We start from the raw sequence: 26,335 nt of genomic DNA on the forward strand, positions 1-26,335 counted from the left end.
CAGACAACACTGCCATAAGCTCTCTTGTTCTCTGCCCTTCACAAGATCTCCCTCCGTTCTCTCCGCTTCTCCTTCACTACGACATAAAAAATGTCCGATTTCTAACTCCTTCCCAGTTCTGATGAACGGTCATCAAGCTGAAACATTAACTGTTCCTCTCTCCTCAAATGCTGCCTGATCTGCTGTGTATCACCACCATGGCCTGTTTCCTTTAATTCAGATTTTAACTTCTGCAGTTTTGCATGACACACTGCCTGGGTCAGGAGGGTGTACTTCTGGCACTAAAATGGGCCGTTATAGAGAGCATGAGAATGCAGGGAGATGGACATGATTTAGGCAGATGGGATTAGTTCAGTTAGGCATTTAGTTACCAGTTTGGTACAACATTATGGGCTGAGTGGCCTTTTCCTGTGCTGCGCTCTTCTATGTTGCACATAAAGAGAGATTCTCCACAGTAACAAGTTCAGGGGTCAAAGAGCACCATCTGAGAGATCTCAGGGCAGTAAAGCCAAAGAGAGGGGAGGACAACATTTTCACTTCCAGCAGGAGGTGCCGAGAGCGGCTGATCTGACAGGATGAGGGAGGGGGGCTGCGACTCCCCGGCAGCGGCCACACTCACTCTGGATGCACCCCTGAGCCCATCCCCACCCCCTCCAGCACCTCCTCAGCACTATGCAGACACCCGGCAGCCGCTCCACACCGAGTCACGGGGGAGGAACCCATGTTCCCGGCACAGCAGTGAGTGGGAGGTGTCAGGAGCAGGGGGTTGTTTCAGATTCTAATCACAGCAGAGTGCGGAGCAGGTCGATGTATTCGCCAAGGTTAGGAGTGGTTAAATCCATAAACATTCAGGCGGGAGGGCCAAGACTGCTATAACTAATCAGCACTCTGTAGAGTGGCTCCAGTGTATCTCTTCGGCCAGCCCTAATTCCATTATTTTTTAAGACTACAATATCCCAGTGTTTGATGGCAGCTTGAACTGGAGTTTTTACAGATTCCATCCATTTGTGAGCATATTCCATTCTGCCGACTCAAGTCAGACGGAATGAAATACCCAATGGCTGCACCTTCTCACCCAGCCTTAAACTTGGTTTGATTGAACTGGGACTGTCTTTATCCCAGCCCAGCAGTTAACTCTTTGAAATCGTGCTGAGGGGGGTGTGAGGGAGCAACACAGATGGCTATTGGAATTCAATTATTGTCCATTAGCTGCTCTGAAGCACTAGGATCTGCCCCCGCAGTGAAATGAACCAGGAAACGAGCTGCTCGATACTTGCACAGTGATAGAGGTGCTTTATGCCCTCTATAAGATCCTGTCAACTCTTTATTTCTCGGGTGGGACTGACTCAGTCTCATTCACTTGCCGCCGGTGACTGTAAAGGAGTGAAAAGGGTTTCAAGTCTGATTTGGTGAGAATCTGTGTAAAAAGTGTTGGGAGTTTGCTGGAGAAGGAAGGAGACTAAGCTCATTCCAACTGAGGCACACCAAGTCCGAAGATGCAACACGTCCTGAAGTCTTCGGGTTGACATCATCGTACACTCCTCCTCAATCCACCAGTCAGCTCAGACTCCTTTCCTGCCACTTTGTACCGGTCATATCGAGCCTCCAGTCTCTCTCCTGACGCAGGGCTTCGAACTGATACACTGGCAATTCTTCCCCCAGTCGCTCCACGCACCCCTCCTCCCCACACAACAGAACCTGCTCCTCACTCCACTGAGTTCAGAATCAGAATCAGGTTCATTATCACTGACAGATCGTGTGACGTTTGTTACGGCAGGACAGGGCAAGACATAAAAAAGGCAATAAAACCATATAATAAATAGATGGGTAGATGGATAAATCAATAAACAGTGTGAAAGGAGGATAGTTTTTGAGGGCTGTTCAGAAATCTGATGGCAGAGGGGAAGGTTTCAGGGTCCTGTACGGCAGTAATGCAGAAAGGGGAATGCAGAGGGGAAGGTTTCAGGGTCCTGTACGGTAGTAATGCAGAAAGGGGAATGCAGAGGGGAAGGTTTCAGGGTCCTGTACGGTAGTAATGCAGAACGGGCCTCTCGAACGAAGAGTCCTCGATGCTGGATGAGGTCTTCTTGAGGAACCAACTTTTGAAAATGTCCTCAGTGGGGAGTGGGGTTGAGCCCACAATGGAGCTGGCAGAGTCTACAACCAGGAGACTGTTTGCTGCTTCAGTAGATCTCAGTCAGTCCCGATTCAACGGCCTTTAGACAATAGGCACCGACCCTCGGGGGGCATGCAGACGTAACCCATCCTGGCATACGAGCCCGCAGCTACAAGGGGTAAAGGCAAACAGGGGGAGTGGAAGTGCAGCTGAACGGGTGAGTTAAAGCTGTAGTGGCAACTATTTGTCAACTGTATCTCATTGACACTAACAGGCACGGGGAACTGACAATATAATCCAAATGCAGCCAGTGGAAGTGTCGAGGGAGGGGTGCAATGGGGAAGATGAATGAGAAGGAAGCAGCCAGTTGGCTGGAAGCGCCGTGTGACAGAAATGTGATTTTCCAAAAAAGCTTCAATAGTCTAAAATGTGACAAGAACATCAGAAATGACAGCGATATCTCGAGCATAACCCTGCCAGGGCTGTCAGGTGGAAACGGTAATGCTATAAAAGCAGGGGATTTTTAATGGTGATTTGGCTTCTGATTAAAAAACGTCACTGAGACTGATCATCATGTCTGGGTGCTGTTTGTGTGTAGATACACGAGTAACCATATAACCATATAACAATAACAGCACGGAAACAGGCCATCTCAGCCCTTCTAGTCCATACCGAACGCTTACTCTCACCTAGTCCCACTGACCCGCACTCAGCCCATAACCCTCCATTCCTCTCCTGTCCATATACCTATCCAATTTTGTACAGCATTTCCTCGGTTCGGTATTTTCTTAAAGATACTATCCATTCTAATCAAACGTCAGTTGCTTTAATTTACATACAGAGTCAGTGCAAGGGATGACGGGGAGAGAAGCTGACTTTCTACTTTGCAACAATATCTACCGACACAACCGATCGACAGGTGATGCAACTGTCCTTATGCATCTGGAGGTGTGAGAAAGCTGTTCTTCGACTACAGTTCAGCATTCAACACCATAATTCCCTCCAGGCTCAACAAGAAGCTCAGAGAGCTCGGCCTTCACCCTGCCTTGTGTAGCTGGATCCTGTACTTCCTGTCAGATCACTGGCTGGTTGTAAGAGTGGGCTCTTTCACCTCCAGTCCTCTGACTCTCAATACAGGAGCCCCTCAGGGCTGCGTACTGAGTCCCCTTCTTTATTCCCTGTATACCCATGACTGTATCGCCTCCCACAGCTCCAACCAGCTAATTAAACTTGCCGACAACACTACATTGACTGGCCTTATCTCAAACACTAACGAGGTGGCCTACAGGGAAGCAGTCTGACACGGTGGTGTCAAGAAAACAACCTCTCCCTCAATGTCGTAAAAACAAAGGAGCTGGTTGTGGATTACAGGAGGAATGGAGATGGGCTAACCCCTAATGACATCAATGGATCTGGCATTGAGAGGGTAAACAGCTTCAAATTCCTCGACATCCACATCACCGAGGATCTCATGTGGTCTGTACATACTGGCTGTGTGGTGAAAAAGGCACAACAGTGCCTCTTCCACCTCAGACAGTTGAAGAGGTTTGGTACGGGCCCCCAAATCCTAAGGACTTTCTACAGGGGCACAATTGAGTGCGTTCTGACTGGCTGCATCACCGCCTGGTTTGGGAACTGTACCTCCCTCAATCGCAGGACTCTGCAGAGAATGGTGTGGACAGCCCAGCGTATCTGTAGATGTGAACTTCCTATGATTCAGGACATTTACAAGGACAGGCCCGTAGGATCATTGGGGACCCAAGTCATCCCAGCCACAATCTATTCCAGCTGCTACCATCCGGGAAGTGGTACCGCAGCATAAAAGCCAGGACCAACAGGCTCCAGGACAGCTTCTTCCACCAGGCCATCAGACTGATGAACCCATGCTGATTTGAGTATACTCTATATTACATTGACTGTTCTATTTAGTATAAACTATTATACATTTCTATGATTTCACTTTGCACATTTAGATGGAGATGTAACAAAGATTTTTACTCCTCATGTATGTGAAGGATGTAAGAAATTAAGTCAATTCAATTCAATTCAAATGTGCTTCACCTGTCATATGTAGCCTAGGACACTTAGGCATGTGAAAGTTGCTACATAAAATGCCCCTTGCTGATTAAAATGCCTGGAATGAGTTTTGAGACCACCACGCAATGAGGATGGTCACCTGACCAGCAAACAATGGAGGAGGTGGAGGCACCTGGAAGATAGTGAAGGAATAATATCATGACTTACGTCGTGTTACCAGAGCTCCTCCTTCATTCCCGCTCTGAGTACGATGGTCATTGGCACCATCTCCCATTTGGTGGTTTTTGCTACAGCACAGCTAGCAACGTGGCTGGGGGATTCAAGGAAGAATATCTCTTTCAATATGGTAAGTGTGTCAATAACTTGAAGCTCATCCCCCTCAGCAACCCAGGCAAGATATTACCAAGGAATTGTCTAAACAAAAGAGAACACTGGACCCATGGTGGCTCGGTTGTTACATTGGAGCATCTGCTTTACTTCTGTCCCCTAGGTGTGAGCGGTTCCGCTGTATGTGTCTGTGTGGCCACTCCATTCTCCCTGCTTACGTACCAGCTTTATGGTTACATCATCCTAGGTTCAAACCTGACCTCTGGTGTGGCCTGTGTACAGTTTGTATGCCCTCCTCCCCAGTAACTGTGTGGGTTTCCTCTGGGTGCTCGGCCTTGCTCCCACATCCAAAGAGCACGTGGGGGGGGGGTAGCTTAATTGGTCACTGAGTGTGTAAGCGAGTAGTAGAATCTGGGGGGGGGATGGTGTGGGAATGTGAGAAGAGTAAAATGTGAGTAAGATAGGATTCATTCAAACTGATGCTTGATCAGTGGTGCCAACTCAGTAGTCATACGAGACAGAAACAGACTCACTGGCAACAGGCCGATGTACGAATGACTCCATTTGCAAGTTTGCACGTATGACTCAACAAATGTTTGTGTGTGCAGTGTGTCTGTCTATTGCTTTCTACCCCATTCTATACGTCTGCATGTGTGTGTTTTCACGGTTCCCCCCCCACCCACCCCGTAGGCACACGTTTCTGAGTGTGGCACGGTTGGGGCATTGTGCTCTCTGACGAAGGCTGGATTGATATCACTTGTGCTACTGAATCCTATTACAGGTCAAGTACCTCTTATCCGAAATGCTTGAGGCCGGCAGAGTTTGAGATTTTGGAATTTTTGGGATTTTGGAATATTTAGTGAGATAGCTTGGGATCGCCATCATTTCCAAATGAATTTATGTGCTACGGGTAAGCAGTCTTTTTCTTACACCTGTTCATCATACATATGTACTTAACAGTAAAAATGATTACATACCATTAATATAAAGAAAATATAATGGTTAGAAAAGCTGCATGAGGGGAATACCTGAATCAGCTGCTCAACAACAACCAGCAACGGCGGGCTTTCAGACTCCACTTCAAATGCCGTTTTTATGAAAAGGTAAAAGTACACTGTATTTGTAGCTTACCTTTTTTCAGGTTTTATGTAAGGTTTAAAAGCAATCAGCAAGGTAGATTTTTATCAGCGATAATCTTCACAAAGTCATCAATGAATTTCTCTGCTGCTTTGTGACCAGCAGATGCTTTATCTTTAACTTTTTTAATCTTTAAATATTTAATGACATGCTTATTACGTTTTGTAACTCCAAAGATTAATCAAAAGAAAAACACGGGAGCCAGAGAATGCGTCTACTTAGTGTCACTTTAGTGAGTTGCTCAAATGTGACGTGTTAACGTAGTGACGTATGCCATTCACGTACTTACACATATAACCCGTAATGAATTATGTAAACAATAAAGAATGGCTAATCAGACAATATACAGTATTTACAATATTACTGAAATATTAAACACATTACACTCCTCCCTGCTTAGCTATAAACACCAGCTCAATATAGAATGCATCTCAACTCAAGTATGTAACATATTGCTCTCTAGTCATCCTATATATACATTGAATTGAATTGACCTTATTTCTTATATCCTTCACATACATGAGGAGTAAAAATCTTTACATTACATCTCTGTCTAAATGTGCAATGTGCAATCATGGTAATTTATAATAATTTATAATAAATAGAACAGTCAACATAACATAGAAATACACTCAAGTCAGAGTGAGTTCATCAGTCTGATGGCCTGGTGGAAGAAGCTGTCCCAGAGCCTGTTGATCCGGGCTTTTATGCTGCGATACTGTTTCCCGGATGGTAGCAGCTAGAATAGACCGTGGTTGTGGTGACTTGGGTTCCCAATGATCCTTCGGGCCCTTTTCACACACCTGTCTTTGTAAATGTCCTGAATCATGGGAAGTTCACAACTACAGATGCACTGGGCTGTCCGCACCACTCTCTGCAGAGTCCTGCAATTGAGGGAGGTACAGTTCCCATACCAGGCAGTGAAACAGCCAGTCAGGATGCTCTCAATGTGTCCCTGTAGAAGATTCTTAGAAATTGGGAGGTCCTGTCAAACTTCCTCCACCATCTGAGGTGGAAGAGGCACTGTTGTGCTTTTTCACCACACAGCTGGTGTGTACAGACCACGTGAGGTCCTCGGTGATGTGGATGCCGAGGAACTTAAAGCTGTTTACCCTCTCAACCCCAGATCCATTGATGTCAATTGGGGTTAGCCCGTCTCCATTCCTCCTGTAGTCCACAACCAGCTCCTTTGTTTTTGCAACATTGAGGGAGAAGTTGTTTTCTTGACACCCTTGTGTCAGAGAGATGACTTCTTCCTTGTAGGCCACCTCATTATTGCTTGAGATTAGGCCAATCAATGTAGTGTCATCGGCAAATTTAATTAGCGTATTAGAACTGTGGGAGGCGATACAGTCATGGGTATACAGGGAGTAAAGGAGGGGACTTAGTACACAGCCCTGAGGGGCTCCTGTGTTGAGAGTCAGAGGGGTGCAGGTGAGGGAGCCCACTCTTACCACCTGCTGGTGATCTCACCTGCCAAGTAGAGTGATCCCCCTTGTCTGGAAAGACGTTATCCCACAAAAGTAAGAAATCCTCCGCAGCGATTAAATCTTCAGATGGGAATGGGACAATTTAGAACTTAATTTACTATACTGTGGGTGTCTATGTAGTACGAGGTGAGCCGGTGAGACGTCTCCGTGAAACAATCTCGGCTTCTGGAGTCTCCTCTGTGGTGATTATAGGAGCTGATTCAGGAAGTTGTTGTGACAGCTCTGGACACCTTTCTTCCCTCACCATTGACTCTGCTCTCCCCTGCTGGTTGATGTGTTGTTTCCAGATGACATCAGGTGCAATCTCCACCGCATAGGAGAATGGTCCAGTTCTGTCCTTCATTTTTCCAAGTCCCCACTTTTGATCATCTCTATTGTCCCTCACCAGGACTGCTTGTCCTGGAGTGAGACACCGAACCTCCTTGTTTGAGGGGCCCTCAATTTGCCTCAGCTGTTTGTCCTGCGTACTCCTACTGAGATTGGGGATGAGGAGATCTGAGCATGACCACCCACAACAGCATAGCTGGTGAGCTGTTGGTTGTGAAGTGTTCTACATAGCGATATGCAAGGAGGAGATTGGTGAACCTCTGATTTAGTGTCAGTGTGGTTTGTTTTGCTGACGTTGCTCGCAGTGTGTGCTTTGGACTCTGAACAAAACCTTCCACCAAGCTATTTATAGTTGGGTGGTACGGTGCAGACGTAATGTGACTTATTCTATTCATTTTGAGGAATGACTGAAACAGTTCTGCAACAAACTATGGTCCATTGTCACTGACTAAGTGTTCTGTTACACAAGTCTTGGAGAAGAGACTTCTGAACACGTAATAGGGTGCGAGACTGTCGTGGAGGCTATTGGGAACATTTCTAGCCACTTTGCAGCTGCTCCACTACTACCAAGAAATTTGTGCCCATGAACGGTTTGGCAGAATCCACATGAATCCTCTGCCAGGACGATGAGGCCATTCCCAGGGATGGAGAGGTGCTGCTCTTGGCATCTCCTGGACATGTTGGCATCCGGAACAGTGCCCGGAGTGCCACACGATCTACTGATCTATCCCAGACCACCAGATAAACTTCCAGCCAACGCTTTTGTTTTGACCACGCCCTGATGACCAGCATGTAGCTTCTCTTACTCTTTAGCTCCCAGCTCGGATGGTGCAACTGCCAATCCCCACATAATAACAAACCCCCGTCAAGGGCAGGTTCATCCCAATGCTGGTAAAAATGGGGGAACTAGAATTTCTGCTGCACGTTTCAACCATTTTGAATTGCCTTGTAGACCTGAGACAGTGTGGGGTCTTTTCTGCTTTACCTTTTGATCGTCTCTGCTATAAAGGGGAGACTTTTGATTTGTGTTAGGGAGAATACGTCAAGAGGTGTGTACTCGTTTGTAAATGTTTTCAGATACTTCCTTTTTCAGGGATAAGCATAACAATCTAATAGCATTTCCACGATTAGTTGTCCTCTTTTATTCAATCTTGTAATTGTGCCCTCCGAGGAACAGAGCCCACCTCTGTTAGTGGAAAACCCTTCTGTGGACTGAAAATAACACCTGGGGTCGATGATCAGTAATGAGGGTGAACTCTCTCCCGTACAGGTACTGGTTGAAACTTTCTACACTCCAAACCAGATTCAAGGCCTCTCTGTCAATCTGTGTGTAATTTTTCTCTGCGGTGTTAAGGGAATGTGATGTAAAGGATATGAGACATTCACTGCCATCACTCATAACGTGTGACATGACTACATATACCATAAGGTGAGGCGTTACAGACAAGCTTCACTGGACGATGTGTGTGAGTACAGTCTGGCATCACCATTCCCTTTGCCTTTTCGAAAGCCACCTCACACTGCTTTGTCCATTTCTTCCCGATCTGCAGTAATGATTTCAAGGGTGGAGCACAGCAGCCAGCTTTGGCAGGAACAGTAGTTGACAAATCCTAAAAAGGACCGCAATTGTGACACGTCCTTTGGCCTTGTGGCATCCACCACTACTAGAAATTTCTCAGCACACTTGCATAAACCTTGTGTCTCAATGGTGTGACCACAATAAGTGATGCTTAGTTTATTTAGAATTCACATTGGTTGCGATGTGCTCTGAGCCAATAATCCTCTAATCTTTTTAAAACTATCTTGAGATTTTGGAGATGTTGCTTGCCATCTGCACCAGTAAAATGATGAGTGCTGTAAAGCCTTGCAGAGCCTGGTCCATAGCATTGGGCCAGAGTGCAGGTGCAGATGCTACCCCAAAAATAAGCCTATTGTAGTGACAAAGCTCCTTGTGGGTGCTTATGGTGAGAAACAGCTTGGACTCCTCTTTCATCTCCAGCTGTAGGTAGGGCTCAACTAAGTCCACTTTGCTGAAGTGTTTTGCTGCAGACAGGTTTGCAAAGATATCCTCTATCATGGGCAGAAGGTATTGATCTACTTTCGGTATTGGGTTGATGTCGACCTTAAAATCACCACAGGTCCTGGCAGACCCATTCTTCTTGGCTACTGGGGCCACTGGCATTGCCCATGGGCTCCACTCAAACGCGGAAAGAATTCCTCCATGCGATCTAGCTCACTGGCTACTTTATCATGGATGGTATAAGGAACCAGACAGGCTTTGTAACACTCTTTTACCTTTGATATGTTTGAGTTTTCAAAGCCATCCTTGAACACTGCTGTTGAATCATCCAGTACCTTTCTTAATTCACTTTCAGTTGACTGTATTGCAGGAGATGTGGCATGGAAATGGTGGGTAGATCTCCATTCATGTGGTAGGTGCATCAGTAATCACGGCACCACAATGCCACGCACCAGCTCAATCTGGCTTGTTGGCGGTTATATTTCACTGTTACGAATGCCTTTCCCGCAGGAGATATTTTTCTCTCCAGTGCAAGTTCTTAGTTGGATATCAGCAGGCTTCAGTTCAGGTTCTTTGAAATGCCAAACTCGTTTTGTGGAATGATTTAAACCGCTGAGTCAGTATCCAATCCATTTTAATTAATCTGCCATTCACTACCGGTGTAAGCGCGACACTCGAGGGGTGGAGCAAAGTTAAGATGGTGCTAAACGGTGACTGCTTTGTTTGCATCGTTGGAAACAGCTCTATTTCTATCTTTGATATCTCTGTTGTTCCTTTTCAGGGTCCTTTTGAAAACCAACCTGGAGTTACACTCTGACTTCAGTTCTCTGCGGGAATGGGACCTGCTCTCAGGGCCTCATTTTGATATCCCAAGGATTTTCATGGCTATGTAGACATGCTGATTCTAGGCCGGTGCCCCTGACTGAGGCGCCGTGGGAGAACACGGATCTTCGGGAGCAGCGGGTTAGCTGCCATGGGTTGTGTGTCCAGAAATCTGAGACCTGGGTCCGACTCTCTGTGCACAGAGCTCGAGAAAAGCGATGCAACAGACTTTTAACACCATAAATCAGCAAGTCGTTTGTTATGTTTCCCCTCTCGCTGTGAAACGGGGACACCTCTTTTTCCCTTATTAGGGAGACAGAGAGCCTCTGGAATGTCGAATTACCAGACGAACGAGTACTCTTTAGGGTGCTACAAGTCTGTGTTTTTATTGATGCTTTGCTGCACGCTTGAGTGCTCGTTGGGGGGGTGTCAATGCTTTTTTTGCTGGTGGGGGTGGGAGTTGGGTCATTGCTGCTGCTTGTGTATGGGAGGGGGAGCTGGGGGGCTTTGAGGTTCTAATGATTAACCTCATTCATTCTTTGGGGCACTCCTCTGTTTTAGACCATAATAACATAAGATACAGGAGCAGGCGCAGGCCATTCGGCCCATCAAGTCTGCTCCGCCATTCAATCATGGGCTGATCCAATTCTTCCAGTCACCCCCACTCCCCTGCCTTCACCCCATACCCTTTGATGCACTGGCTAATCAAGAAACTGTCTATCTCTGCCTGAAATGCAGCCAATGACCTTTCGTGGATGTTTGTGAAGTAAAAGAATTTCAGGATGTATATTGTACACATTTCTCTGACACTAAATGTACCTATTGAAGCCATATTACTTGTCTATTGTTAGTTTTCACATACAGCCGGCAGATTAGTGCTCTTTTTGAAACTGCCACTTGACTTTTTATCTTTTTCTCTTCCATTTATTTTTGTCTGCCTGGCATGCTCTTTGTGTGTGAATTACCTTGTTGTAATTTCTGCAAGTTTTGCCTTTAAACCCACATTAGTCTGGGGTATGTGTGCCCCTGCCACAATGGTAACACTATTTGTTCGGCCAGATGTTACAATTTTGTCCAGGCTCATTTGAATTCCTGACGGCAACTCAATTGCATCTCTGTCAGCTGTTTCCATTGACACAGAAATTTCAACTGCTCTTTTGAACATGAGTTGTGCTTCAGTTAGGAGCCATTTTTAAATGCTTCCTTGTAAGATTCCACAAACTAAATGATCTCCCAGTGCATGATTAAACCTGTCACTGAACTGACAATACTCTGGCTGAATTGGACACCTCTGCCTTTTGATTCTGCTTAAGAAATATAAAGTGTTCTGCAGTCAACAATGGCTTCAGTTCTAAATGCTCCTGCATTACTTTCAGATATCAGCAAAGCTAATTGTGGCTGATTTGGATGGAGCTGTTAAACTTCTAAGCAAAACAGGCACTCGTTTTGTATCAGCTATTCTAGTTGCTTTGAATACTGCTCAATTTGTTCAGTATGTATCCCCCAGTTATCTGTTGTACAACTGAGCACATTTGTCTTTCTAATGTAGCCAGCTATTTCTGCTTTTTAAAAATTTGCTATTACTATTATCACCTGATACTCACTGTTTATGAACCTGTGAATTCTATCTGTTTTCTGCCGCCTTTTTAACTCAACCGTCTCGCTCCCCTTCGGAAGAAAAGATGTGCAGCATTTCAACAGCCTATGTTCATTTTAAAGCTTCTTCATCACCACTGGTATGTTTTGTAACTCCAAAAACTGATCGAAAGCAAAACACTGGAACCAGGAAATGTTGTCTACTTAGTGCCTCTTTAGTGAAGTGCTCAGATATGATGTGGTGGCGTAATGATGTATGTCATTCATATGGATATAACCTATAATGAACTATATAAACAACAAAGAATGCTTATTCAATATTTACAGTATTACTCAAATATTACTGAAATATTAAATATACTACAGTGCCTTTTCTTTAATTTCTGCAACCAGCCTGCTGAATACTGACAATTACCTTCGATTTCCAATTCATCGTGATAGATCTTTGCTTGCTTCATGATCAGCACACCGTTAAGCATTATATGTTCACTCTGACACTGACGAATTCATTCTTTCAATACACCATCGAGATCTTAATTTTCCGCTTTATGCAGTGTTTTCTGTTTTTCAATAACTTCCGTTCATTACATATGTGAGGTGATTTCTTAAAACTGCCTGTGCATCGCCTGGGAACCTTCTGGCATTTTCCATTTGTGACGTCATGTCGGTGCTCAGAAAAAATTCAGATTTTGGAGGTTTTCAGATTTTCAAATTTTGGATAAGGGGCACTCAACCTGTCCTGGCATCGTATTTACAGGATCTACTGAGTAGGAATGCAGCCAGACTTCCAGAAAGACCTAAACTTGGAATGAATGTGAGACAAAAATAGGAAAAGACTGCATGGGAATACTCTGCCCAGCTAACAGAACAGACTCATTGCCACCATATCTAACTGCTGTGACAGTGCAGTACTGTTCTAATTTGATTTGATCAATTGCATGTAAGTTTAAATAAAACTAAACCCATCCCTGCATTTGATTTACGAGTATATTTTGTGCCAGGTATCAAAGGTTTGTGACTGCCCTGTGGTTTTGGGGATTTTGGCAGCCTCTTATTCACAAGCTCATCTAAATGTCTCCTCCCTGTGCTTAAAGTTTAGTGTGAATCCCACTTCTCTTCCTGCTTCCTGGGTTTTCATTCCAGATAATTTGTTACCTGGTTAAGCAGGTCTGCACTGACAGTCAACAGCACAGTCCTCATAAGTGAACTTCCCTCCCTCCCCTTCTCTACCTTTCTGATGAGAACAAGTGATTGGGCACGTGCTACTTCTGACTTCAGATGAAGTAAGTCTGCATGATACTCTTGTGTTGTTCTGTGAATGGAGCTCATGGAGACGAGAGCTGAGAGTGGAGCATCAGCTGTAACTGCAGCAACTGTCTGAATGTGACAGGCCCTTTGCATGCCAGTTACCTGCTCTGCCAGCTGCAGCACTAAAGAGGAGAGCTGCAGAGAGGAGAGGCCCTTATCCAGGTACGCGCACAGCAAACATGAACAAGGCAAACTTTATCAGAAAAGACCAATATAACTGGAGCGAGGGCGCCAACCACTTACCTCAGCCACTTCATGCCGGAACTGCTGACACATTAAATGACCGCACCCATTCTCCCAGATAAACTGCTTACAGATCACCTCACCCTGCAGAAATATTTAACCGCTTCTGATCAGGAGCCTTTTTGGTACTTTCCATTTTTGCGTCTGCTCTCTGCTTCCTGGTCGGTCAAGTGTGAAATACAGCTCAAGCAAATGATAAGGATTGCATTTACATAGCATCTGTTTGAATATGTTATATTTAGGGTTCGGCCATAGCACACAGGAGCAGAATGAGACCATCCAGCCCACTGAGTCTGCTCCACCATTCCATCATGGCTGATTTATTTTCTTTCTCAATTTCATTTTCCTGCCTTCTCCCCAAAATCTGTGATACCTTTACTAATCATGGAGGTGGGGGGTAGTTTCAATATGCAGATAGATTGGGAAAATCATGTTGGTGCTGGATTACGGCGGGGGGGGGGTGGATTTTCTAGAGTGCCTACAAGATGGCTTTTAGAGCAACTCATGGTTGAGCCCACTAGAGGATCAGCTGTTCCTGACTGGCTGTTGTGCAAAATGAACTAGAACAGATTAGAGAGCTCAAGGTAAAACAATCCTGAAGGGCAAGTGATCATAATATGATCAAATTCACTCTGAAACTTGAGAAGGAGAAGCGAAAGTCAGATGTATCAGTATTACAGTGGTGTAAAAGGAATTCCAGAGGCATGAAAGAGGAGCTGGTCAGAATTGACTGGAAAAGAACACTGGCAGGGGTGATGGCAGAACAGCAAATGGCTGGAATTTTTGGAAGCAATTCAGAAGGCATAGGATATATACATCCCAAAGAAGAAGTATTCTAGAAGAAAGATTACACAACCGTGGCTAACAAGAGATGTCAAAGTCAACCTAAAAGCCAAAGGATAGAGCCAAGATCAGTGGGAAGTTAGAGGATTGGGAAGCTTTTAAAAAAGCAATAGAGGGTAACTAAAAAAGTCATTAAGAAAGTAAAGATGGAATATAAAAGTAAGCTAGCCAATAATACTAAAGATGACAGCAAAAATTTCTTCAGATACATAAAGAGTAAAAGAGAGGTGAGAGTGGATATCAGACTGCTGGAAAACAATGCTGAAGAGGTAGTAATGGAGGACAACGGAATGGTGGATGAACTGAATAAGTACTCTATATCGGTCTTCACTGTGGAAGACACTAGCAGAATGGTGGAAGTTCCAGTGTGTGAAGGTATCAGAACTAGAGAAGGTTCTTGGGAAACTGAAAAGTCTGAAAGTAGATAAGTCACCTGGACCAGTTGGTGTACACTCCAGAGTGCTGAATGAGGTGGTTGAAGAGATCATGGAGGCATTAGTAATGATCTTTCAAAAATCACTGGATTCCGGAATAGTTCTGGATGACTGGAAAATTGCAAGTGTCACTCCACTCTTCAAGAGGGGAGAGAGGCAGAAGAAAGGAAACTATCGGCCAGTTAGTGGTTGGGAAGATGCTGGAGTCGATTATTAAGGATGAAGTCTCAGGGTACTTGGAGACACATGATAAAACAGGCTGAAGTCAGTATGGCTTCCTCAAGGGAAACTATGTTAGAATTCTTTGAAGGAGTAACAAGCAGGATAGACAAAGGTTGATGTTGTGTACTCGGGTTTTCAGAAGGACTTTGACTTGAGGCCACTTAACAAGCTATGAGCCCATAGTATTACAGGAAAAACGTTTAGCGTGGATAGAGCACTGGCTGGTTGACAGGAGAAGAGAGTGGGAATAAAGGGAGCCTTTTCTGGTTGGCTGCCAGTGACAAGTGGCGTTCCACAGGGGTCTGTGTTGGGACCAATTCTTTTTACTTTAAAAGTCAGTGATTTGGATGATGGAATTGATGGTTTTGTTGCAAAGTTTGCAGATGATACGAAGATAGGTGGAGGGGCAGGTAGTTTTGAGGAAGTAGGGAGGCTACAGAGGGACAGATTAGGAGAATAAGCAAAGAAATGGCAGATGGAATACAGTGTTGGGAAATGTATGGTCCTCAACTTTGGTAGAAGCAATGAAAGGGTTGACAATTTTCTAAATGGAAAGGAAATACAAAATACCTGAGGTGCAAGGGGATTTGGGAGTCCTTGTGCAGGATTCCCAAAAGGTTAATTTGCAGGCTGAGTCTGTGGTGAGGAAGGCAAATGTGATGTTAACATTCATTTCAAGAGGACTAGAATATAAAAGCAAGGATGTAATGCTGAGACTTTATAAAGCACTGGTGAGACCTTACTTGGCGTATTGTGAGCAGGTTTGGGCCCCTTATCTTAGAAAGGATGTGCTGAAACTGGAGAGGGTTGAAAGGAGGTTCACGAAAATGATTCCAGGATTAAATGGCTTGTCACATGAAGAACGTTTGATGGCTCAGGGCCTGTATTCACTAGAATTCAGAATAATGAGGGGTAACCACATTGAAACCTATCAAGTGGTGAAAGGCCGAGATAGAGTGGATGTGAAGAGGGTGCTTCTTATGGTGGAAGAGTCTAAGACCAGAGGTCACAGTCTCAGAATAGAGGGGTTTTGTTTTAGGATGGAAATGAGGAGGAATTTCTTTTGCCAGAGAGTGGTGAACCTGTAGAATTCTTTGCCACAGGCAGCTGTGGAGACCAAGTCTTTATGTGTATTTAAAGTGGAATTTAATACATTCCTGATTGGTCAGGGCATAAAAGAATACAGGGAGAAGGCAGGAGATTGGGGCTGACAGGAAAATATATATTTATTGTGTATTTTTTAAATTATTGTGTTTTTTATTTTAGTGTGTTTCTTTGTGCTGCATCGGATCTAGAGTAACAGATATCTTGTTTTGCTGGCAAGTCACGGCGATCTTTTACAGGCAGTAAACTGAACTCCTAACTTTTCTATTAATTATACTTTTTCTGGATTGTGATCACTGCATCTGCAGCCTGTAATTTCTCTTTAGAAATTGTGATTTTGAACCGTTTGTACAACCTGCAATTTTTGCAGTATCTTGACTGAGTCAGCGAACTGAACTCTTGAGAATGCAGGTATGGTTGTGGCAGTGTTGTTGGAGTGGACCTGGGGCCAGATTGAAACCAGGCTGGATCAAAATGGCGGGGCTCAGGCCTTAGAGAAAGGCTTCAGCCCGAAATGTCGACTGTTTGTTCATCTCCATGGATACTGCCTGACCTGCTGAATTACCCCAGTGTTTTGTGTGTTACTTAGGGTTTTCAACATCTGCAGAATTTCTCATATTTATGAACCGATGTTTAGTCGATTTAAGCACAGGACCAGATTAAAACGATCGAGGTGTTGATCTGAGGGTGAAGGACAAACCCGTGTTCAGCTCACTACACTGAGAGGCCTTATTGCCTCAGCGATGAACTGGCTCTGCTGAGTGTGGCCTGCAGGCTTAGGGCTTTAAAACAGGCTGCAGGGTCAAACTGACTCTGTTGAGTGTGGCCTGCAGGCTTAGGGCTTTAAAACAGGCTGTAGCGTCAAACTAACTCAATTGTATTTTTTTACAAAATTCCTTTATTACAAATATCAGTGCTATACAATATATACAAAACAGTGACTAATACAATTACTTCACTACATACAGACAATACGCATTAAACCAAAATGTTCCCATCTCTATCAACGATGGCATTTACACCCCCCGGAACGCCTCTATGGTCGCCGTGGACTGTGCGAGTTCCTTTTCAATATTCACCCGAGCACGAACATACCCTCTAAACATTGCCAGGCAGTCTGCCCGGGCAGATCCTCCCACCACCCATTTCCAAGACCCTCGGATGGCTGATTTCACCAGCCCCAAGAGCAAGTTAACAAGGACATCCTCATCACTCCATGCCCCCCTCTTTACTGGATGACCATATATAAATAGGGTGGGGCTAAAATGCAACCAGAAGGCGAGAAGCAGCCCACGCAAATACGCAAAAAGGGGCTGCAGCCTCGCACACTATAGGTACATGTGGTACACTGTCTCCTCCAGCCCACGGAAGAGACATGCGGGTGGGAGATCCATGTAACTTTGCTGAGTGTGGCCTGCAGCCGTCGGGTTCTAGAACAGGCATCAAACGGACTCTGCTGAGTGTGGCCTGCAGCTGTCGGGCTCTAGAACAGGCTGTAGGGTCAAACTGACTCTGTTGAGTGTGGCCTGCAGCCATCAGGCTCTAGAACAGGCTGCAGGGTCAAACTGACTCTGCTGAGTGTGGCCTGCAGCTGTAGGATTCTAGAACAGGCAACAAACTGACTCTGCTGAGTGTGGCCTGCAGCCATCGGGCTCTAGAACAGGCTGTAGGGTCAAACTGACTCTGCTGAATGTGGCCTGCAGCTGTAGGATTCTAGAACAGGCATCAAACTGACTCTGCTGAGTGTGGCCTGCAGCCGTAGGGTTCTAGAACAGGCATCAAACTGACTCTGCTGAGTGTGGCCTGCAGCCATCGGGCTCTAGAACAGGCATCAAACTGACTCTGCTGAGTGTGGCCTGCAGCCATCGGGCTCTAGAACAGGCATCAAACTGACTCTACTGAGTGTGGCCTGCAGCCGTAGGGTTCTAGAACAGGCTGTAGGGTCAAACTGACTCTGTTGAGTGTGGCTGCAGCCATAGGGTTCTAGAACAGGCTGTAGGGTCAAACTGACTCTGTTGAGTGTGGCCTGCAGCCGTTGGGCTCTGGAACAGGCTGTAGGGTCAAACGGACTATGTTGAGTGTGGCCTGCAGGTGTCGCGCTCTAGAACAGGCTGTAAGGTCAAACTGACTCTGTTGAGTGTGGCCTGCAGCCATCGGGCTCTAGAACAGGCATCAAACTGACTCTGCTGTGTGTGGCCTGCAGCTGTAGGATTCTATAACAGGCATCAAACTGACTCTGCTGAGTGTGGCCTGCAGCCGTCGGGCTCTAGAACAGGCATCAAACTGATTCTGTTGAGTGTGGCCTGCAGCCATCGAGCTCTAAAACAGGCATCAAACTGACTCTGCTGAGTGTGGCCTGCAGCCGTCGGGCTCTAGAACAGGCATCAAACTGACTCTGCTGAGTGTGGCCTGCAGCCGTAGGGTTCTAGAACAGGCTGTAGGGTCAAACTGACTCTGTGGAGTGTGGCCTGCAGCCGTAGGGTTCTAGAACAGGCATAAAACTGACTCTGCTGAGTGTGGCCTGCAGCCGTTGGGCTCTAGAACAGGCATCAAACTGACTCTGCTGAGTGTGGCCTGCAGCCGTAAGATTCTAGAACAGGCTGTAGGGTCAAACTGACTCTGTTGAGTGTGGCTGCAGCCATAGGGTTCTAGAACAGGCTGTAGGGTCAAACTGACTCTGTTGAGTGTGGCCTACAGCCGTCGGGTTCTAGAACAGGCATCAAACTGACTCTGCTGAGTGTGGCCTGCAGCCGCCGGGCTCTAGAACAGGCATCAAACTGACTCTGCTGAGTGTGGCCTGCAGCCGTAGGGTTCTAGAACAGGCTGTAGGGTCAAACTGACTCTGTTGAGTGTGGCCTGCAGGTGTCGCGCTCTAGAACAGGCTGTAAGGTCAAACTGACTCTGTTGAGTGTGGCCTGCAGCCGTCGGGCTCTAGAACAGGCATCAAACTGACTCTGCTGAGTGTGGCCTGCAGCCGTCGGGCTCTAGAACAGGCATCAAACTGATTCTGCTGAGTGTGGCCTGCAGCCATTGAGCTCTAGAACAGGCATCAAACTGACTCTGCTGAGTGTGGCCTGCAGCCGTTGGGCTCTAGAACAGGCATCAAACTGACTCTGCTGAGTGTGGCCTGCAGCCGTAGGGTTCTAGAACAGGCTGTAGGGTCAAACTGACTCTGTGGAGTGTGGCCTGCAGCCGTAGGGTTCTAGAACAGGCATAAAACTGACTCTGCTGAGTGTGGCCTGCAGCCGTTGGGCTCTAGAACAGGCATCAAACTGACTCTGCTGAGTGTGGCCTGCAGCCGTAAGGTTCTAGAACAGGCTGTAGGGTCAAACTGACTCTGTTGAGTGTGGCTGCAGCCATAGGGTTCTAGAACAGGCTGTAGGGTCAAACTGACTCTGTTGAGTGTGGCCTACAGCCGTCGGGTTCTAGAACAGGCATCAAACTGACTCTGCTGAGTGTGGCCTGCAGCCGCCGGGCTCTAGAACAGGCATCAAACTGACTCTGCTGAGTGTGGCCTGCAGCCGTAGGGTTCTAGAACAGGCTGTAGGGTCAAACTGACTCTGTTGAGTGTGGCCTGCAGGTGTCGCGCTCTAGAACAGGCTGTAAGGTCAAACTGACTCTGTTGAGTGTGGCCTGCAGCCATCGGGCTCTAGAACAGGCATCAAACTGACTCTGCTGAGTGTGGCCTGCAGCCGTCGGGCTCTAGAACAGGCATCAAACTGATTCTGCTGAGTGTGGCCTGCAGCCATTGAGCTCTAGAACAGGCATCAAACTGACTCTGCTGAGTGTGGCCTGCAGCCGTCGGGCTCTAGAACAGGCATCAAACTGACTCTGCTGAGTGTGGCCTGCAGCCGTAGGGTTCTAGAACAGGCTGTAGGGTCAAACTGACTCTGTGGAGTGTGGCCTGCAGCCGTAGGGTTCTAGAACAGGCATAAAACTGACTCTGCTGAGTGTGGCCTGCAGCCGTTGGGCTCTAGAACAGGCATCAAACTGACTCTGCTGAGTGTGGCCTGCAGCCGTTGAGCTCTAGAACAGGCATCAAACTGACTCTGCTGAGTGTGGCCTGCAGCCGTTGGGCTCTAGAACAGGCATCAAACTGACTCTGCTGAGTGTGGCCTGCAGCCGTTGGGCTCTAGAACAGGCATCAAACTGACTCTGCTGAGTGTGGCCTGCAGCCGTTGAGCTCTAGAACAGGCATCAAACTGACTCTGCTGAGTGTGGCCTGCAGCCGTTGGGCTCTAGAACAGGCATCAAACTGACTCTGCTGAGTGTGGCCTGCAGCCATTGAGCTCTAGAACAGGCATCAAACTGACTGTGCTGAGTGTGGCCTGCAGCCGTTGGGCTCTAGAACAGGCATCAAACTGACTCTGCTGAGTGTGGCCTGCAGCCGTCGGACTCTAGAACAGGCTGTAGGGTCAAACTGACTCTGCTGAGTGTGGCCTGCAGGCGTTGCACTCTAGAACAGGCTGTAGGGTCAAACTGACTCTGCTGAGTGTGGCCTGCAGCCGTCGGGCTCTAGAACAGGCATCAAACTGACTCTGCTGAGTGTGGCCTGCAGCCATAGAGCTCTAGAACAGGCATCAAACTGACTCTGCTGTGTGTGGCCTGCAGCTGTCAGCTCTAGAACAGGCTGTATCATCAAACTGGCTCGGTGGCTTTGGATTAACTTTGGGAGCTCTGCGGTTCATGTTATTTACTTACTTTTTTGTTGTTTGTACGAATTGCTTTTATTTTGCACATTGGATGTTTGAAGGTCTTTGTTCATGGCTTTTTTTGTGTGAGACCTATTTTCAAAATTTGATAGGTTTCAATGAGCTCCCTCTCCCCATTCTTTTAAACTCCAGCAAGTACGGGCCCAGAGCCATCAAATTCTCCGCATGCATTAATCCTTTCATTCCTAGGATCATTCGCGTGAACTCCTCAGGACCCTCTCCAATGCCAGCACATCTTTTCATAGATATGGGGCCCAAAACTACTCATAATAGTTCAAGTGTGGTTTAATCTATGCCTTATAAAGTTTTATAAAGACTCAAGTGTAGGTAGAAAAGAAATGTTTCCGCTGGTGACCGGATTTAAGACAATTGGAAAAACAACTAGGAAAGCAGAGAGGCTTGTTCTATGCAGCTGGTTATTGTTTCTTATTTCTGCAGAATAAGGGGAAAAGCATAATGGGAATTCTGCCATCTGAGTTGGCAGGAACATGAAAGGGTGAATGGCCTCACTCTCACTGTAAGTATAGGCGCAACAAAGATCAACACAGCATTTGCATTCTTAACTGTTTGTTGCACTTGCATGTTTGCTTTTAGTGACCTGTGTACAAGGACACCCAATCTCATTGTACATCAGCATTTCCCAATCTACAACCAATACGCTGCCTTTTTGTTTCTCCCTACCAAAGTAGATAATGACTAATTTATCCCCTTTATATGGCATCAGCCATGGACTTGCCCAATGATTCAACTTGTCAAAATCACCTGAAAGATTTTCCTGTAAAGAGTCAGCAGTTAATACCCTGGTCAAATGGAATCCAATAACAAAGCAACAACTTATAAACTCAAGAGATCCTGCAGATGAGGGAAATCCACAGCTACAAACACAGAGTGCTCGAGAAACTCGGCAGGTCAGGCAGGATCTGTGGAGAGAATGAACAGTTGACAACTGACCAACAAGACTGTTCGTTAAGGAGGGGAACAAAAACTATTCACAGGACTCTTGACATGGTCCCACTCATGCCTCATTCTGTTGCAGTAAGATTTCCCCACTGTTATATTCCATATACCTGGAAGTATTCCATTAGCCTTTCCTATCATCCACTACTCCAATCTGCTGGCGTATCACACTTTGGGAAAAGCTCTGATTCAAGCAATAGAGCAAAGCCAATAAGACAAACTGGCATCACCTGATCTTTATCAAAAAGAATTCTGTTCTTCTGCACTGGAACATTCCTTGTATGGTTTCAGTGAAATCTTGAAGCATAAAATTGAAGTAAACATTTTTGACTATTTCTCCATTCGCACACATAGTTACAGAGACCAAATTGCAAACTAATACACTTCACACTTACTGACTTTGATCTTTCCAGTACACTGAATAACAGTTGCACCATTAACTGTTACAGTCATTAAGGCAAAGGATGTTGGGAATGGTGCCGTGGGTAGGATGTGGTACAGGTGGAAGGAATGCAGGGTTGGGGGGTGGCATGGGTGCAGACACACCCAGTCCTGAGACATCAGCCAAGGTCATTAGATTCCTAACAACTGGTTTGTTGATCATTATAGAATGGTTCTGTGATACTTCCTGGTCCCTCCCCTCTCCTTTCCCCTTTTCCCAACCAAGATTCTCCTCTTCCTGCCCCCTTCCCACTCTCAGTCCACTTCAGAGACCCATATCAGAATCAGCTTTATCATCACACACACGTGTCATGAGATTACAGTGCAATAGATAAAATTACTACAGTACTGTGCAAAATCTTAGACCCTAGCGATGTATATATGCTCAAGAGCTTTGCACAGGACTATTGATTTCTAATCTGTAAGAGATTCAAGGGTCATGGGAAAGGGTCAGGAAAATGGACTTCAGAAATGTGATCAGCTGTGATACTATTGAATGCTGGAGTAGATCTGAGGGGAGAGATGGCCTATTCACGTTTCTGTTTATGGTCCATGGCCTAGGTCTAGCTCTCAGACCGGGTATTTAGGCAAAAATCTAGCCTAACCAATCAGAGGAAGCATTGTACTGTACACCTGGAGGTGCCTTTTCCAGATGAGGTACTTGAAAGTCTGCATTTTTGTTCCATGTTACTGGCTTTGCTTTCAAGATAACATTGTCTAACGACATCGGCTGATCTCAGGCTTGAGAGCTGCAGTCGCTCAAGCATCCAAGTGTTAGCCTTCTGGTAAACTTGAGGGAGATCCAGGAAGCTATGACAGGAGAGAAACGGAAATGTCAGAAAATCTCCTTTGTCCCATGCTCATGGTGCAGTGTTCTTTGGGAACTGGTGTAGGCATCAGGTCAGGTGTTGGAGAGGGTTCCATGTTGTCCGTACAGCCTCCTCAATGTTCCTCGTGAATGGTCGGATCTCTGGCCTTACTGAGGGAGACAGCAATACCTCCTCCAAAATACATCCAGCCGTTGCTAGACCATTACAATAAAATCCAAGTGCAGGTTGGTGCAAATTCATTTCCTTGGGGTCCACATCCATAGATAGACCTCCACCTTTGTGCAGCACGAATTGATAGGTTTGTTAAGAGGGTGTATGGTCTGTTGGTCTTCATTTGTTGCAGGTTGATTTCAAGAGCTGTGAGGTAATGTTGCAGCTCTATAAAACTCTGGTTAGACCAAACTTGGAGTATTGTGTTCAGTTCTGGTCACCTCATTATAGAGAGGATGTGGAAGCTTTAGTAATCAGAATCTGATTTAATGTCACTGGCGCTTGGGCTCCCCACACAAGCCCAAAGAGCTCATTACAGTATCCCCTGTAATGTAGCAGTACATTGCAAAACATAAGTAGTGCAAAAAAGAGGGAAAAAATAGTGACATATTATTCATGGATTTATTTTTCAGTTGGAATTCTGAGGGCAGAGTGGGAGAAGCTTCGCCTGAAACATTGAGTGTGTGCCTTCAGACGCCTGGACTTGAACTTTAATGGTAGCAATGAGCAGAGGCCATGTCCTGGGTGATGGAGGTCCTTAAAGATGGAATCTGCATTTTTGACGTATCGTCTTTTGAAGGTGTCCGCGATGGGGCTGTGTTTACAAATTCCTACAGTTTTTTTAAAATCCTGTACAGAGCCCCCCATCCCTGCCCCCGCATACCAGACAGTGATGCAACCAGTTAGAATGCTCTGCGTGGTACATCAGCAGAAATCTGGCTAGGCACAGCTCAAATGTCATCTCTAAATTTGCCAATGGCACGACTTTCATTGGCAGAATTTCAGAAGGTGATGAGGAGGCGTACAGGAGTGAGATACAAATTCTCCTCAAACTCCTAGTGAAATATAACATCTATATGGCATCTTTGTAAATGATTGAGTATGTTGGGCCCAGGATAGATCTTCAGAAATGTTGACAACCAGTAACAAAGCTGATCATCCTTTCCACGGCTGTGCTGACAAAACTGTGGGCTGAAGGGCCTGTAATGTTCTATGTTCTAAAATGCTTTTTGCAAATGCTATCATCTTCATTTACATGTAACATATTATAGATAGGAAACTCACATTTTCAGCAGGGTTCAGCGGCTAGGGTAATGACACCATGCTGAAAGAAGGTCCCTTTTTGACAAATGGGCAATCTCAACCGATGACATAGCTGAGAATCCCAAGCCTATAAAAATAAACTTAACAAATTTAAACAGAAAGCACCAGGAGACCGCATTATGAAGAGCAAGTTGCTTGAGAAAAAAACACAAGAAACTCTGAACAATTAACAACTCTCAATAAACAGCAATTAAACGATTCGGGTGCTCAAAAACTTTGGAGTCCAATGCCCTCCAGCTCCCCACACAAGCCCAAAGAGCTCATTACAGTACCCCCATTCCTCTGTCCAGCACCTGTCTACCCAGGGAGACCGGAAAACTCAAAAAAGACCTGGTGAATTCAAGACAGACTTGGGAACCCTGAGATAGGGAGAACATTGAAAAAAACCTTGGAAACAGCAAATAAACTTTAAGTAAACCTCAGAAATTCTGAGAACCTTGAGAAATGGAGATGCTTAGATCTGGAAAAAGCTTTGAGACCCAGAAAAAAAACAACTTGAAGCCCTGAAAAGACCTTAAACGCAGACCTTAAAGCTTGAAACCTGAACTTAAGAAACTCAGAACATAGATGAGAAAAGTTCTGAACATGGATTCATTATGTAGACTAGAGATACGTGGAACCTAATCTCAGAATATAGATTTGAGAGACTTGGATCGTAGGCATGAAAAATTCAGAACATAGACTGGAGAGACTCATAACATTGACCCAGAACGTGGACTTGAGAGACACGGAACACAAACCAGAGACACTCGGAACGTAAACTTCAGGAACTCAGAATTTGGACTTGAAGATAGATGGCTATTCAAACTCTGCAGGGTCCATTACTTAGTGGGCTCCTTCTGTCACCATATGTGCTGGCTATATCGGAACCCAAGTGCAGAGGAAAGACAGACCCTAATGTAGAGATGGCAACCAGAACTTTCTCATAAGAATTCCAACAGAATATTGGTGGCTCATCAGAGCGATACCTCGAGATGTAACATTTTCAACATTAGGACCCCGTGATTAGCATTAATCAGGGATCCACTTAAATAATGCAGGTAAGACTGAATCCCCAAGCCTATCAAAATAAACTTAACTAGTTTAAATAGAAAGCATCAGGAGACCACATTACAAAGTGCAAATTGCTCTGGTAAAAACATACGGAACCCTAAATGATTAATGACTCTCATTAAACAACAATTAACCAATTCAGGTGCTTTGAAAACCTTGAAGTCCAGTGCTCATTGCCCCTACATATTTTATGCGGATATTTAATCAGCCAATCATGTGGCAGCGACTTAGTGTGTAAAAACATGAAGACATGGTCAAGAGGTTCAGTTGTTCTTCAGTCCAGACATCAGCACGGGGGAGAAATATATTCTAACTGACCTTGACTGTGGAATGATTTTTGGTGCCAGATGGGGAGGTTTGAGTATCTCAGAAAGTGCTGTTCTCCTGGGATTTTCATGTACAACAGTGTCTAGAGTTTGCAGAGATTGGTGCAAATAACACTAAAGCATCAAGTGAACAACAGTTCAGTGGCAAAAATGCCTGGTTAATGAGAGAGGTTGGAGGAGAATGGCCAGACTGGTTCAAGCCGGCAGGAACTCAAAAAAACACTCATTACAACAGCGGTGTGCAGAAGAGCATCTCTGAATGCACAACACATTGAACCTTGAAGTGGGTGGGCTGCAGCATCAGAGGACCACACTGGCTTCACCGGGTGTACCTACCACACAGAGTATGCCCTCATCTCCTGGCTCTCAATGAGCATTAGGCCGATTGTGGTTCCCTCCTGATTTTCTTGAATTTATGTCCTTTCATGGAGGGGAAGTCCACGTCCTGGTTAAAATTTACTACATTTGCGTACAGTTTAGCCAAATTCTGACTAAGTTTACATAATACAGTTGTAAAGTTGGAAATTCTTCATTGGCTTTGTATATCCAAAAATTATGTAAAAAAGCATTGCACAAAATACATATATAATGTAAAATACTCCACAAAATAAGCAGTAAAGGTTATATTTTATTTCCAGGATTCCTTCACTTATTAATTGCGGTCTTTTTGTTTTTT

At 45.5% G+C, this 26,335-nt stretch overlaps 1 protein-coding gene across 5 annotated transcripts in view; it reads right to left on the reverse strand.

The window, feature by feature from the left end:
* Positions 1-13,557, reverse strand: part of ano10b (anoctamin 10b) — a 47,106-nt gene extending 33,549 nt beyond the window's left edge. For 4 of the 5 annotated variants that reach the window (XM_073069815.1, XM_073069817.1, XM_073069816.1 and 1 more), the window contains exon 1: positions 4,361-4,465. The gene's annotated coding sequence lies outside the window, so the exon portion shown is untranslated. Of the gene's footprint in view, positions 1-4,360; positions 4,466-13,423 lie in introns of those variants that run through there. The other variant, XM_073069814.1, reaches the window with a different exon arrangement.
* Between the last annotated feature and the right edge of the window lie 12,778 nt (positions 13,558-26,335).

This window comes from Hemitrygon akajei, chromosome 17, assembly GCF_048418815.1.
Source record: "Hemitrygon akajei chromosome 17, sHemAka1.3, whole genome shotgun sequence".
Lineage (NCBI taxonomy): Eukaryota > Metazoa > Chordata > Chondrichthyes > Myliobatiformes > Dasyatidae > Hemitrygon > Hemitrygon akajei.